We start from the raw sequence: 16,283 nt of genomic DNA, 5'->3' as shown, positions 1-16,283 counted from the left end.
GGGAAGGACAGCCAGGGAAAATGCCCTGAGAATGGTATTTCTTTTTGTTGTTCAGTCGAGTCAGACTCTTTCTGAAAGTCAATGTTGCAAAAGTACAAAGAACAAAGGCCAACAGGGAAGAAGAGGTAGGAGAAAAGATCTATCCCCACCTTTTTGCACAGGTGTAGTCCACAGGTATGGAAACATGGCATATGTTTTCATACTTTTTTAATATGTTAATTAGTTTTTGCTGATTTTTTTTTCTTCTTCATCTTTAAAAAAATTATGTGGTGGCTCTGAAGGAGGAAAAGAAGAAATAAAGGGACAAATTTAGGCAAAGTAAAAACAAAATATAGCAATAAAAATTTATCTATTTGGTTTTTTTTTAAGATAGGTTGGAACCAGATTCTGAAGTCTTTAAATACTAAACAAGAGTCAGGATTTTCTTCGAGGTAGGTAGGTAGAACTGCTGGGCCTGGAGTCAGAAAAACCTGAGTTCAGTCTGGCCTCAGACACTAGCTAGCCGTGTGACCCTGGGCAAGTCACTTTACTTCTGCCTCAGTTTCTTCAACTGTAAAGTAGAGATTATAATGGCACTTGCCATCTAGGGTTGTTCTGAGGATCAAATGAGATAATATTGTAAAGTGCTTACACGGTACCTGATCCATATGTAAATGCCAGATATTTTTATTATTATTATTATTATATTATATATTATATTTACTATTATTATTATTATCATTTGTTGTTGTTACCCTAGAGGCAGTGGGGAGCCCCTGAAGCTTCTTAAGCAGGTGAATGACACAGTCAAGCTTGTTCTTTAGAAATATTGATTTGGCAGTCATTGGGGAGGACGGAGAGAGACCAATGGAGATGCTACTACAATAGGCCTGGCAATGAAGGGCTGAATCAGGGTATCTATAATGTGAGTGGACAGAAGGGGAACAGATGTGACAGATGTTGAAAAGGTAGAATCAATAAGACTTGCTGTATTGGCAACCAAAAATGGGCTCCTTAGCACTTAGTCAACAAGTGCCCTTGACTAGTTTGGCTTTTTCCCCTGAACTGAATGCTGTTTGTATGTTGGACTGGAGTAAGCTTGTCGGCCCCTTCACCTTGCTTCCCTTGCTTAAGCTGATGGAAAGAACCTGTGCTTTCCCGGTCAACCCCTTCACCTTGCTTAAGCAGATTGAAAGAACCTGTGCTTTCCCCGGCGTACCTTACACCCCCGCAGAAGCTGGATGGTTAAAAGTAGCTCCCGTTGGAGCCAGAGGCTACAGCCACAGCCACAGCTGAAGCAGGAGCTGCCAGTAGCAGAGCTGACCTACGGGAGGAAGCTGAACAAAGACTTCAGGCCAGTGGGTAATCTTTTTACCATAGAGGGGGAAGCATGATTTTGCTTTACGCAATCATGCTTCTCTGTAGCCTCCTGGTTACTCTTTCAAGGCGTACTTATTGGGCCTGGAAGCTTTTGATCAATATATCAAAATGGGGTTGCTGGTTCATGGGTTGGTTACTGTGGAGCCTAAATATATGTTTTGATTCTTCTACCTTCTACTTTGAGAGTTTCTTATATCCGGCGGTTCCGAACCTTTCAGACATGTTTATGATCCTCTTTGAGATTATAAACTCTGCCCTCCTATTACACTTGCCAAACTAATCAGCTGTGGGAATTAATAAGAGTTCCCCATGTCTGGAACAGTCTCCCTCCCCATTTCCACCTCCTGGCTTCCTGGGCTTCTTTCAAGTCTCAGCTAAAGTGGCATCTCCTACAGAAAGCCTTTCCTAGTCCTCCTTAATCTTAGCATCTTTCTTCAGAGGTTACCCCCAATTTGTCCGATCTGTATCTTACTTGTAAATAGTTGTCTTCCCAGTTAGACTATATGACAACAATGTGGCTTGCCACTACTGCTACTGTGACTTTGTAAGACCAATAACACCAGAAGGTCTGCCAATACAGGTTCTTTGATCTGCTTTTCTAAGGAAAGCAACTTTAAGGGGTTAACAATCTCACTTTAATCAAATGTACATATATCATTTACTTAATTCAGAGGGAGAAGCCAGCACCCTGAACTTCAGAGCAAATACAAATAGAAATTACAAACAGAAAATATCAGCAGATCAAAAAACACAATTCAACAGGCAGGCTTTGTCTGATCAAGACATCATGTACATAGTTACCAAAAAGAGAAGCACCAACATCTGGGTTTTCTTCAAAGCCGGAGGGTTCCAGTGGGTACTCAGAGTCTCCACACCAACACTCTTCCAGTGAGTGAGAGACCCAAACAAAGCACTAACCTCTGAGTTTATATGCCCTGTTTAGGGTCAAAGGGCATCACAACCATTCAACTCAAAACCTATGTGAACTAGGCTTTCCCTTGATGTTAGCAGTTCATCAAAGACTCCCGATTTAATCAAAGGCCAGGCTCATCAAAAGCACTTGATTACCTAAGAGCTCTGAAAGAGAAAACAGTGAAAAAAAAGTCCTACCTTAATTGTCAGTACAGACTATGAGCTCCTTGAGAGAAGGAACTGTGTTTTTTTTTGGTGAGTTTTTGTGAGTTGTGTGTGTGTGTGTGTTGGCTTTTTCATTTTTGGCCCTTTTTTGTAACTTCAGTACTTAGCACAGTGTCTGGTATACAGCAGTCACTTAATAAATGTTGATTGATCAATTGATGTCTGAACGGAAGTATAGCTGATAGATGGAGTCACTCCTTTCATCGCAGGTCTTTCAGGGAATATCAATTCTATTGGAGCTATGTCTCTCTGCAACTGATGGCTTGCAACATTCAGTACCTCCTTCATCACCACCAGGAAAAGAAGAGCTCACTTTGGTCAGTTGGTGCCTTTTATATGCATGCCCAGTTTCTGCTCCTTAGCCAATCAACAGGCTCCTTTTTGTTACGCAGTAATCACCAAGAAACAGTCATAGAATGCCCAGAACTGAGTCCTCCATTATTCGTGGCCAGAAGTAGTTTCTCCAAACATCATCTGGACAAGTGGAGGGTTTTATCAGGTAGCACTCACTCTGCAATTCTCCCTAAGAATTGGAAATCAATGCTGAAAACTAAAAATATTAAGTAAATAATAATAAAAAATAAAAAAAATTAAAAAATAGAATTAGCTTTTCATCCTTGCCCAGTTCTCACTTGATCAACTTGGGAAGACCACTTTATTCTCTGTCAAGTATGTACTAGTTCCTAAAGGCACAAAAACAAAAACAAAAGTCATATGATTCTAGGTGATGGAGCTGAGAGGGGCCTTGGAGAATATTCCAAATTTCTCATTTTACAGAGGAGAAGACTGAATCCCAGAGAAGAGAAAGAACTGAACCAAGGCAAGAACACAGGTCTCTGACCCCAGCCCTGGATTTTTCCAGTTCCATGGGACTATATTTTCTGGGCCTTTGTCCTGGACTTAGAAGAAAGATTTTTCTTACTGAGTGGACAAGAAAGGGCCAGGCTTTTGTGCATTGAGCACATTCTTCAGGTGCTCAGGGCACATTCAGGCGCCTTGAGCCCTCGTGGCCTAAGAAAGGATTTGCTTGAAATGTACCGGCTAAGGGCAGCTAGGTGGTACAGTGAACAGAGCACCAGCCCTGGAGTCAGGAGAACCTGAGTTCAAATCTGGCCTCAGATACTTGAGCCTTACATGTGTGACCTTGGGAAAGTAACTTAACCCCAATTGCCTTGCTTTCCCCCCTTGTGTTGGTAAGCAAAAATGGGCTCCTTAGCACTTAGTTCAACAAGTGCCCTTGAATAGTTTGGCTTTTGTTCCCTTTGAGTAATTCATTGAGCTTTACTAGGTGCCAAGCCCCAGGCCCAAACCCCTATTAGGTGTAAAACCTTAGTGGGTGTGGATTGGCAACCAAGGTGGGGCCCAAGGTGGGGCTAACTCCAGGGAGGGCCTAGTTTACATGTCTGGGAGAGCAGAGGCTTTTAGACCACGTGGGTTTAAGTCCGCCTCTTTGTGATGATTCTAGGTCACGTGGGTGAGTCGCATGTGTGACTCACCCCTGACGCTTAAAAAAGATATAAAAACCAGGGGTTGGCTGTCTGTTCTTTGGAGCTCTTTGCCGCAGCAGTGGTGGCGCGTGACTCTGGGCCAGCCCTTGTTCTGAGCTCCTGGGCTGAACCTAGATGTTGGTAACTATAAATTGTATTGGGTCTGTCTGTTGATATTTGTAATTTGTTTGTATTTTGTTCTGAAGTTCAGGGTGCTGGCTTTTTCCTCTGAACTAAGTGAATGATATTTGTATCCTGAATTAAAGTAAGTTTGCCAACCCCTTTACCTTGCTTTCCTTAGTTAAGCAGATCAAAAGAACCTGTGCTGTTGGCAGCTTTCCGGGTGCTGGCTGTGGGTGGATCTTGCGCCCCCACAGAAGCTGCTAGCCAGATTGTTGAAACACCCCTCCAAAAACAAACAAACAAACAAACAAAAAGCAATATACCCCCTGTAAGGCAGTCTAGCTTATCAGATCTCAAACTGTATTGTAAAGTGGTAATTATCAGAACAACCCCATGCTGGCTAAGAAAAGAGTATGGATCAGTGGAATAGATTAGGAACAAACTACATTATAGTAAAATGACCATAGTAATCTAGCATATGATAAACCCAAAGATCCAAGCTTTTGGAAGAAAAAACTCATTTTTTCACAAAAACTGCTGGGAAAACTGGAAAACAGTATGGCAGAAAACAGGTATATAGACCAGCATCTCATACCATATACCAAGATAAGGTCAAAATGGGTACACAATTTACACATAAAGAGTAATACCATAAGCAAATTAAGAGAGCAAGAAATAGTTTATCTGTCAGATCTATGAATAAGGGAAGAATTTATGACCAAACAAGAGATAGCATTATAAAATATAAAATAAACAATTTTGATTATATAAAACTAAAAAGCTTTTGCACAAACAAAACCAATGCAATCAAAATTATAAAGAAAGCAGAAAACGGGGGGAAAAATTTTTGCAACAAATATGTCTGATAAAGGCCTCATTTCCCAAATATATAGAGAGCTAAGTCTAATTTTTAAAAATGCAATTCATTCCCCAATTGTTAAATGGTCAAAGGATATGAACAGGCAGTTTTCAAATAAAGAGATCAAAGCTATCTATAGTCTTATAAAAAAAATGCTCTGAATCACTATTGATTAGAGAAATGCAAATTAAAATAGCTTTGAGGTACCACCTCATATCTGTCAGACTGGCTAATATGACAAAAAAGGAAAATGATGGATGTCGGAGGGGATATGGGAAAACTGGGACACTAATGTACTGTTGGTGGAGTTGTAAACTGATCCAACCATTCTGGAGAGCAATTTGGAACTATGCCCAAAGGGTTATAAAACTGTGTATACCCTTTGATCCAGCAGTGTCACTGCTAGATTTACATCCCAAAGCATCCAAAAAAAAAAAACCAACAGATCTATGTGTACAAAAATATTTATAGCAGCTCTTTTTGTGGTGGGTAAGAGCTGGAATTGAGGGGATGACCATCAACTGGGGAATGGCTAAACAAGCTGTGGTATATGACTATAATGGAATATTATTGTGCTATAAGAAATGACAAGCAAGATGATTTCAGAAAAACCTGGAAAGACTTATGTGAACTGATGCAAAGTGAAGTGAACAGAACCAGGAGAAAGTTGTACACAGTAACAGCAATATTGTTCAATGAAGAATTGTGAATGACTTAGCTATTTTCAGCAATACAATGATGCAAGACAATCCCAAAGGACTAATGATGAAGCATACTATCCACCTCCAGAGAAAGAACTGATATTGTTTGAATACAGACTGAAGCATGCTATTTTCACTTTCTTTCTTTCTCTCTTTCCTTCTTTCTTTCCTTCTCTTCCTTTCTTCCTTTCTTCCTTCCTTTCTTTCTTCCTTCCTTCCTTCCTTTCTTTCTTTCTTTCTTTTTCTTTTTTTGTGTCTTCTACGAAATGACCAATATGGAAATGTTATACATGGTTGCACATGTATAGCTTATATATGATTGCTTACCACCTCAGAGTGGGGGGAAAAGAGAGGGAAGAATAGAATTTGGAACTCAAAACTTAAAAAAAAAGTTTAAAAAATTGTTTTAACATGTAATTGGGGGAAAAACAGAATATATTAAAAAAAGAAATCCAGATGAACATAGAAACATCTTGGAAGTGGAGAATCGGAAAAGTCAACCAGTCGACTAACTAGTTTGACTAACACATCAAGCACAGTGTGGTTCAACTAAGCTCTCTTAGCATTGCAAGCATCTGTTCAGTACAGATATGCTCTAGTAACTTTTATGGATAGCTCCTGAGAGAAAGATGACACTAAACCTGATACTTCCAGAATAGTAAGATGTCCTAAATACATGGGTTTTCCATATTCATATGCTTCCCTGCCAGGTTTCTGAATGTGTGCTCCCACTCTTCTCTACTGATCTGAGAGTGCAACCCAGGTTTATGTGTGTAATAAGATGTATTTATTCTTCCTGCATGTTCCATACTGGAGAACCTGTGATGTTGTTGCTTTCACTTTATTGTTAAGTAAGTGGTTGTATTTATGCTCTGATGTATTATTATTGAAAAGAAATGTACCTCCTGTGTTGTGGTGGGGAAAGGCCACCCCTCCTGAGCCCCTCATGGTAAGCCCCAGAGAATGCCACCTGGAGAATGCGAGGAAGAATGAAAAGGGGTGGATTCAGTCGCTTTAAAAGATCCACTGAGTCAGTGGCTCTTCTTGCTTATTGGCTAAAATGGGGTTTGCTTCATTATCTCAAGCACCAAGCCCTTTCATCATTGATTCACATGTGTCCACTGAGCATCCAGAACGTTCCAGAGGTAGCCTAGAGTACATTTCCATGGATGGCCCATATAAGTTTATTCTTATGCATCCTCCATGGGCCATAAACTCTGATAGCTACAAAATATATAAAAAACCATATGTAATATATATTTAAGATGGAATATAATATTAAATAATAGATCATATGTGATATGTGATATACAATAATAAGTGTACAATATATAATATATATATGCTACATAATATAACACAATTATAACATATGTTATGTAGCACCTACGATTATTATATATTATATATGATAATTATATACTACATAACATTATAGAGCACCGAGGTATCCAACATGTGGGGCTTGAACCAGATTAAAATATAACTGGGAAATATTTAACAAAATTAATGAAAATAAAATAGAACACAGACGATGTTAATATGTGATTTTCTAACTCTACCTTTGCCCCAAAGGTATCCTTATGTATGGTTTTATGGCCCCTGTTTCTATTTGAGTTTGGCCCCACTAATATAGCATGTAGTAATTGAAAAATATAGAAATATAACATAAATATTTAGTAACAAATTATTTAATAAATATAATAATACTAAAAATATAAAAAGTAATATAATACATTATATACTATCCATATACATACATACATACATACATATTAGAAGTAACTGCATACATATCCACACTCATACACGCATATATTACAAAGGATTGGTGAGTTATCTGTATTTGCTCCCTCTTTGAGGCAGCTAGGTGACATAGTGGCTATAGCTCTGGGCCTGGAATCAGGAAGACCTGAATGGAAGGCTTGACTAACTGTGTGACCCTTGGTAAGTCACTAAAATGGAGATCATAATAGGACCTATTTCAAAGGGTTGTTGTGAAGAATAACTCAGGTACTATTAATAAAGTGTTTAATGCAATGCCTGGCACACTTTTGTTGTTGTTTAGTTGCGTCTGACTCTTCATGTCCCCATTTGGAGTTTTCGTGGATAAGATGCTGAAGTAGTTTGCAATTTCCTTCTCTAGCTCATTTTACAGATGAGGAAACTGAGGCAAACAGGGTAAAGTGACTTGCCCAGGGTCACACAGCTAGGAAATGTTTGAGGCTGACTTTGAAAGCAAGAAGATGAGTCTTCTTGCCAGTGCCTAAGCCAGGCACTCTATGCACTGTGTCACCTAGCTGCCTGTATATGGCATACAGTAGGTGCTTAATAAATGCTTGTTTTCTTTTCTTCCCATGTCAATTGCAATGAAATGTCAGGTGCAGATCCCTTCCTCCTCTCCAAAAAAAAAAAGAGAGATAAAACCTACCTCTCCATCACTTGGAAGGAGCTTCCAAGCTGATGAAATCACATGTTCATTAGCGCACTTGAGGACTTACGATAGCAAGGTGCCATAGAAAACATAGACTATGATTATACCTGGGACATGGTTCCTCATTTCACCCCATCTGAAAGTTTGCACCGCTAAGAATTCTTAGCCACCCCAACTCCACTGAGAAACAGCTTGACCAGGTGGTTCTCTCCATGTTGCACTTTTGACTCTCAGGGTTTTCTCTACCAGCCACTGAAACTGATGCACTCCTGGACTTCTCACACTGGAAATACCCTGCTGCCTCCCCATCTGATTGGCTGCTCCCTCCCAGAACCTCCCTTTTAGGATGGATGCTCAGGCCAATCTTGTCCTCATTCCTTACCAGGCTGTACTCCGGACTCTCAAGACTTTTTCTACCATAACCCTGCCTCTTTTCAGCTGCTTTTTGTGTGTTATCTTCCCACGTCAGTATGTAAGCTTCTTGAGGGCAGGGGCTATCTTTCTTTTTGCTTTCTTTTTGGAATATTTGTATTCCTGGCACTTAGCACAGTGCCTGGTACATACTAAATGTTTAATATATGCTTGTTGACTGGGAAGACTTATATGAACTGATACAAAGTGAGGCAAGCAGAACCAGGAGAATGTTGTACACAGTAACAGGAATTTTTGTACTATGATCGACTGTGAATGATGTAGCTATTCTGATCAATGCTGTAAGTAAAGAGGATTTTGTTATCCTTTTTAGAGTTCAGTTTCTCAGGATCCATGGCAATGTCTAGTTTCCAGGTGTTAGATAATAACTCCCAGAATAGCCCCAAGAATCCTAGATAGTAATTCCTAGAATCATATTGCTAGGCAGTCCTACTGAGGCTGCACCATGAGAAATGGGGATGACATAATTGATATTTACTACACTTGCATGGAATGACATATTGCTAAAGTTAATCTGTGAGCTTAATGTTGGCAAGATGCCTTCTTTGTCTGTTGCCCTATAAAGCAAATGGTCACTGATCAGTGAGTGGAGAATTCATGGGGAATCCATGGGGGACCCATAGGGGAATCTCTGTGTGCTTTGACCAGTCCCCATCAAGGTTTGAGGGTATTTAGGGTAGTGCACAAGCTGGAATGCTGTGCCTGTCCCGATTGACCGCATCAAGACACAGGAGTAGTTGCCCCCCCACCCCTCACTGCCCCCTGTAAGAAAGTTGTTAGGGAATGCTGTAGGAGCTGGTTCTCCCGTTATCACCAACCTTCTGAGAAGACTAGACTAGAATAAAACTGATTATTAACCCCTCCGAAGGTGTCCACCTGTCTGACCAGATCAAGAGTGAACCTCTTGGACAGAGGCTGGAGTCTGAAAACTCCAGTGCCTCCTGTGTGTTATCTGTGAAACAAATACAATGATCCAAGACAATTCCAAAGGACTTAGTATGAAAAATGCTATCCACCTCCAGAGAAAGAACTGATGGAGTCTAAATGTAGATGGCAGCATAATTTTTTCTTTATAATTTCTTTATTTTGGGGTTGGGTTTTTTTTTGGCAACATGGCTAACATGGCAATATGTTTTTCATAATTTCATATTTATAATTGATGTCACATTTCTTGCCTTCATGAAGAGTGAGAGAGGCGTGACAGGAAGGGAGAGAATCCGGAACTCAAAATTTTAAGAAATGGATATTAAAAAGAAATAAATGAACGAATAGATAAATAAATAAATGAGTGAACGAAGAAATGAAGAGATGGCAAATCTTAAAAAATGATTGTTGATTTAAGAGAAACTTCTAGACAGGGCTTTGTCTTAGCTCTGACTCCTCCCCTTCTCTGACCCTCATTTTTTTTCTGCTATAAAATGAAGACATTGAAAAAGTAATGGTTCCCTCCCCTTCTCTCTCTTCCCCCCCCCCTCCCATTTCCAAGGACCCTCTCAGCTTTGGATCTCAGGTTGGTTTCTCCTGCTCCAGTCTAGGTTCACATTTCTTTGGGACTGGCAGCTATCAGTGTTTGGGCTGATATCTTGCCCTTCCAGACTTTGCTGGATTCTCTGGAAGTTATAAATGCTAAATACTTTAAATCTTTTTTTTTTGTTTGATTCTAAGCTGGTAATTTACAGGGCTGGCCTGGGCCTAAAAGGAGGAGCCTGGATAAAGTGTGGCTCATGAAGGTATGAACTGGTTAAAATTCTAGGGGAAATTTGGCAGTGTCCCTCAAAGTAAGAAGAGGGAGGGTTACTCCAATCTGGTAAGCTGTATCTTAACACAAAGTTTCTTTATCTCCTTTATTAGAATGTAAGTTTCTTTAGGGCAGGGACTGTCTTTACTTTTTCTTTGCAGCTTCTGACCTTAGCCCAATGCCCCGCAGGTTGTTGTGTTGTTGTTGTGTTTGTCCTTCATTCCGGAAGGGGACCATGACATCAGGGAAACCATGACATGACTCGCGGTTGACTTTGATTTGAGTGAGGGAGGGCTGTGCAAGGTCACCAGCCTCACTTTCTCCTCCAGAGCCCTCTGGTCTGATGAGGTTTAGACTGTGGGAGCCCCCTTAAACTCCCCTTGAATCTTCCCACTAGATGTTTGCCTGAGGCCATAAGCCTTTCATTATTGCTAGGCCCAAATCTCTAGGCTAGGTTACTCTTAACCTAGCCTAGCCCTCTGTTGTCTGGCTAGTTTCCACTCTTGATCCTATCAAAGTGTCTATGCCTAAATCTGTTGCCCTTAAACTAGCCTAGCCTTACTCGTGTTGGTTATCTCCAGGTAGCCTTCAGCTACTTCCCCCCCATAACACCTTTCTCTTTGTTCCTGAAGTCTGACCTCACCCCAGTCCCATCAAGCTCCTCCCTAGACTCCTCCTCAAGACCCTCCCAAAACCCCTCCTCCCATCACCCCAGGACCACCCTAGATCCCTCCCACAACTTTTGTGTATATAAGTTTCATCTTGCCTCCATGACAGTACTCAGATTCCATCTACCTCAGATGGAATCTGTCCCACTTGTGAAAACGAGAGTCACAAAGAGTGAGATTTCCTAAGACAATACCCAATATGGTGAATCTGTAATAAACTTTGTTTCACTTTGGCCGAGAGAAAGCTTGAGTCGAATTCATTTGAGCAGGACCCGGCATGTTGGTATTTTGGGGTCTTGACCACCACTAAAAAACATATAGTTCCCTGACCTCTTCAGATCCAGTGACCTGATATTCATCAGGATGACTAGAGATGAAAACTTCTGGCCCAGGGACCAGTTTACATACCAGGATCCTCCTTATAGATAGGAAGTCCCTAGACCTCCTTTACCCTAATCCCTTTTCACCTAGTAGAGTCTTCTTCCACCTCTCTGCCCATCTTTCGCTGTTGTTGCTGTTCAGTCATTTTAGTCATGTCTGACTCTTTGTGACCTGTTTTGGGTTTTCTTGGTAAAGTGGTTTGCCATATCCTTCTCCAGACCATTTTACAGATGAGGAAATTGAGGCAAACAGGGTTAAGTGACTTGTCACACTGCTTGTCAGTGTCTGAGGTCACATTTGAACTCAAGTCTTCCTGACTCTAGGCCCCACACTCTACCCACTGTGCCACATAGCTGTTGCCCCCCACCATCCCCCACCCTGCCCGTCTCTGGGAACCTCTCCTGACTACCCCAGCCTTTGGTGATTAAATAAATAAATTCTTTCTTTTTTAAATTTAATTATCAAAGTTTTATTGATGTCTTCTGTTTTCACATTGCAGTCATTTCTAGATATACCCTAGTTACCACCAACTATACCACCTATACTGGAGACTGAGGTGGCCATTGACCCTTTTATTAGCAGATGGCATGCCCCTGTTAGTAAATTGATATGTTGCTCAGAGAAGTTGCCTTGGTTTAGATTTTTGTTAAATTTCACTCATGACATTTCTTTCCCTCTCCCGTTCCTTTTCTCTTTTTCTCTTTCTGTGACCTTCTCAATTCCCATGGGTACAATTACTACCTCTATGCATGTGACCTCCAGAGCTATATATCTAGCCCTAGTCTCTTTCTTGGTTTCCAGTCTCTCATCACCAACCACCTATTGGATATTTTGAGCTGCATGTTCCATACACAATGTTTAAAAACAAAACTCATTACTTTCCCCTTAAACCGAAGCTGTGGAGAGGGGGCCATCTCCAGCCATCCTGATCTGTATCTGGCCACTGGACGCAGATGACTCCCGAGGAGAAAGTGAAGCTGGTGACCTTGCACAGCCCTCCCTCACTTAAGTCTAATTCACTTGCAAGTCGTGACATCATCTTCCTAATGTAGAACAAAAGACAAACTATGGAGAAGGAAAATGGCAAACCACTCCGAGGAAACCCCAAATGGGGTCATGAAGGGTTGAACATGACTGAAGCAGCTCACCAACAACAACAACCACCGCCAATCCTACCCCCTTCTGAAATGAGCTATTCTGTTGTGGACACTACCATTCTCTCATGTTTGTGACTTTGTTGGCAAATCTAAGCCACTCACTCTCATTCACCCCACACATCTTGTCATTTCTACATCCCAGCATCTCTCGAATCCATCCCCTTCTCTTCACTAACATGATCAGCCCTCTAGTTCTGATCTCTATCCTCTCTTGCCTGGATTATTTTAATAACCCCCCCTCCCCAATTTGTCTTCCTGTCTCATTTCTCCTTTCTTGAATCCAACCAGCCACTAAAGCGACTTTACCAATTCACAGGTCTGACCACATCACTCCCCCACTCCCCCAGGGACCTCCAGGATCAAATGCAAATGCTCGTGTTTGGTATTTCAAGCTTTTCAAAACCTGGTTGCAACCTACCTGTCCCTTCACCTATTCCATGGTTAGCTGGCTTCTTGTGGTTCATCAGATATAACATTCGATCACCCATCTCCATGTCTTTGGAGAGCTTGTCTCCCATGCCTGGGATGCTCTGTCTTATTATCTCCACCTCTTAGAATCCTTGGCTGAATCAACTCAAACACAATAATTGATAGCTAGTATTTATATAGAGTTTGAAAGACCCTTTACATATGTTAACTCACTGGTGTCTTACAGCAACCTTGTCTGGTAGGTGCTATTTACACACACACACACACACACACACACATCCCCTTTATAGATGAAGAAACTGAGGCAATCAAAGGTTAAGTGACTTGTCCAGGGTCACACAGCTAGCAATGGTCTGAGGTAGGATTTGAACTTAGATCTCCCTGATTCCAAATCCTGTGTTCCATCCACTGTATCACCTGGCTGCCTACAACCTGCTGCAGGAGACCTTTTCTGCTCCTTTCTTCTAGGAGTGACTTCCTCTCTAGGGTCACCTTCCATCCACTGTCTATGTATCTTATATTTGTGTATATAGTGAGATTCTGGATTTATGCTTTCAACCCAGATTAGCATGAGTGGGTCATGTTCTAGAGCAAGGATACCACATCTCCCCCATGGGGTTCTAGAGTTATCATTGAGGGGTAGTGGGGTGTTTCCTATAATGCTATTAGCTTAAATCCCCATTCTGGTGAGATATTCGTAAAACACTTAGCACAGTGTCTGGCACACAGTAGGTACTTAATAAATACCTGTCTTTTTCTTGTTCCTTCCCCAATAGTGGTCCACCCCATTGGTTATCATTTAACCCATTGACATCGGCTAGTTTTCACAAAAGGATATTTGCAGAAAAGATAAAACCAAAACAGAAATATATATACACTCACCCCTTTGAAACTGGAGGCACACTCATTACTACCTTGACTTCTAGGGAGAATAGATTCATACTTTGAGGGTTGCCACTCAGCATTTGGCTACCACAGTTCACTTCTGGATATGACATAGAAGCTGGATGAAGTTGCCTGCCTCCTAGCTATGGGACATAGAGTCTTGGCTACTAGCTGAACTGGGTCAAGTAGATAGCTCTTTGGGGTTGTGCGGGTCAATGGGCCTCAGCTTCCAGCACAGTCTGGTATAGTCTCCCACCCTGTAACATGGTCATCCACCAAGGCCCTTTATGAAAGGAAAGAAGACAAAGACAGGAAATACCTGCATTTGAAACACATGGACTTGCTAAGGAGGCTCTGTACCTGCAGGCCAGCCCTTAAATGCTCACAGATCCATTCTTATACCTTGTATCCAGCAGGAAGGAAAAAGAAGTATGTTTTCTCTATCCAATTCAATCAACATTTATTAATCTTTTATGATATGCCAGGCACTGTGTGTAACACTTAGAATGCAATTTTTTAAAAAAAATGGTCCCTACCCTCAATAAGCTTATAATCTAAAGAAGGAGACCACCCACAAACAAAGCCAGGAATGGGGAGTTGGGGCAGGGCATCACATAGAATTGAAACCAGGTAGGGTAGCAGATGTGAGGTGGAGTGGCCTGAGGGTCCAGTTTCTGCCTTTGATAAAGGAAGACATTGAGAAGGTGATACTCTACCCTCCACACAGAGGGAGAAGAGGCTCGAGCTAGCAGCATGGGGGTGAGGCCAGAAGGGAGGAGTTTTCCTGGCAGGGGCATCTTGTCTAGGAGAGTTGAAACTGTGCAAGATGGAGTGGGGCCTTATTGTATGCATTCCCAGTTCATCTCAGCAGACAATCAAAAGGGCTTTTTCTTCCCCAAGAAGCAAGTAGAGAGCCTGGGCCCAGAATTCCACTTCATGACAAACTCCCAGAAGTAGGTTCACCAAAAGCTCCTTCTCCCAGTTCTAGGCCCACTTTGGCATCTCCCTTTCAATGTTCCATGCCACACCCATTGGAACAGAAGCCCCCCAAGGGAAAGAACTGTTTTTGCTCTTTGTACACCCAGTACCCACTGCAGCCCATGTTCAGTCGTGTCTGAGTCTTTGTGACCCTGTGGACCATAGCATGCCAATACTGTTGGTGGGGTTTTCTTGGCAAGGACACTGGAGTGGTTTGCCATTTCTTTCTCCAGTCATTTAAAGCAAACGGAGGTTAAGTGACCTGCCCAGGGTCACACAGCTAGTAAGTGTCTCCGGCTGGATTTGAATTCTTGTCTTCCTGACTCCAGGCCCAGTGTTCTATCCACTTAACCATCTAGCTGCCTTGGAATCTTTGATAAGGGTCTAAGATATACAGAAAACTAACAGTATATAAGAGCAAAGGCTATTCCCCAATACAAGTCATGAATGGTTAGTTTGCAGTTCTTTTAAGTGCTGTATGAAACCTCATGAAAAAATGCTCCCAATCACTAAAATGAGTGAACTGCACATCAAAGCAACCCCGGGTGTCTGAGGCTAGATTTGAACTCAAGACTTGGTGGTACGATTGGATCGAGCGCAGGCTTTAAGTCAGGAAGACTCATCTTCCTGAATTCAAATCTGGCCTCACACATTTACTAGCTGTGTGACCCTGGGGAAGTCACTTAACCCTGTTGACCTTCATTTCCTCATTTGTAAAATGAGCTGGAGAAGGAAATGGAAACCACTCTAGAAAACCCCAAATAGGGTCACAAAGAGTCAGACAGGATTGAAACCACTCAACAACAAATTTCCTGATTTGATTTGAACTGATGTGTTCCTGATACCAGGCCCAACCCTCCATCCACTGAACCATCTAGGTACCCCCAAGGCAAACAGACGTTAGGTGTCTTGCCCAGGGTTATCCAACCAGTAAGTGTCTGAGGCTGGATTGGTTTGAACTTAGGTCTTCCTAACTCCAGGCCCAGCGCTCTATGCACTATGGCACCATCCAGCTGCCTAGCACAGCCCATAAGAGCACTTAATCCATGCTTGTGGATGGATTGATTTTTGTCTTTGTATTCCTAGAACCTGTTACATAGTAGGCACTTAGTAAATGCTTAATGACGGATTAATGACTCTGAGGTTGCAAGCCTTTGTAAACGGAAGGATGATGGTGTACTTAACAGAAATACAGGAGGTCTGGAGGAAGGCCAGGTTTAGGGGAGGAGGGGAATAATCAATTTCATTTTCAATGTATTGAGTTTGAGATGCCAGTGGGATATACAGATGGAAATATCTAGAAACTATGCAGTATTATAGCACAGGAGAGGCAGAGGGGCTGCTTATATGGCTCCATCTGGAAGTCTAAATGCAACGAGCTCTCGTCAGCATCAAGATGGTAATTGAGCTCATGGGAGTCGGTGAGATTGCAGTGAGAGAAGACAGAGAGGCTGGTGAAGGCCCAGCACCGGCCTTGGTGAGTGCCCCTGGTCAGTGGCACGTAGAATGTGCCTA

Source organism: Trichosurus vulpecula, chromosome 2 (assembly GCF_011100635.1).
Source record: "Trichosurus vulpecula isolate mTriVul1 chromosome 2, mTriVul1.pri, whole genome shotgun sequence".
In the NCBI taxonomy this organism is placed as follows: Eukaryota; Metazoa; Chordata; class Mammalia; order Diprotodontia; family Phalangeridae; genus Trichosurus; species Trichosurus vulpecula.
Note: the sequence above shows the minus strand (reverse complement) of the source record.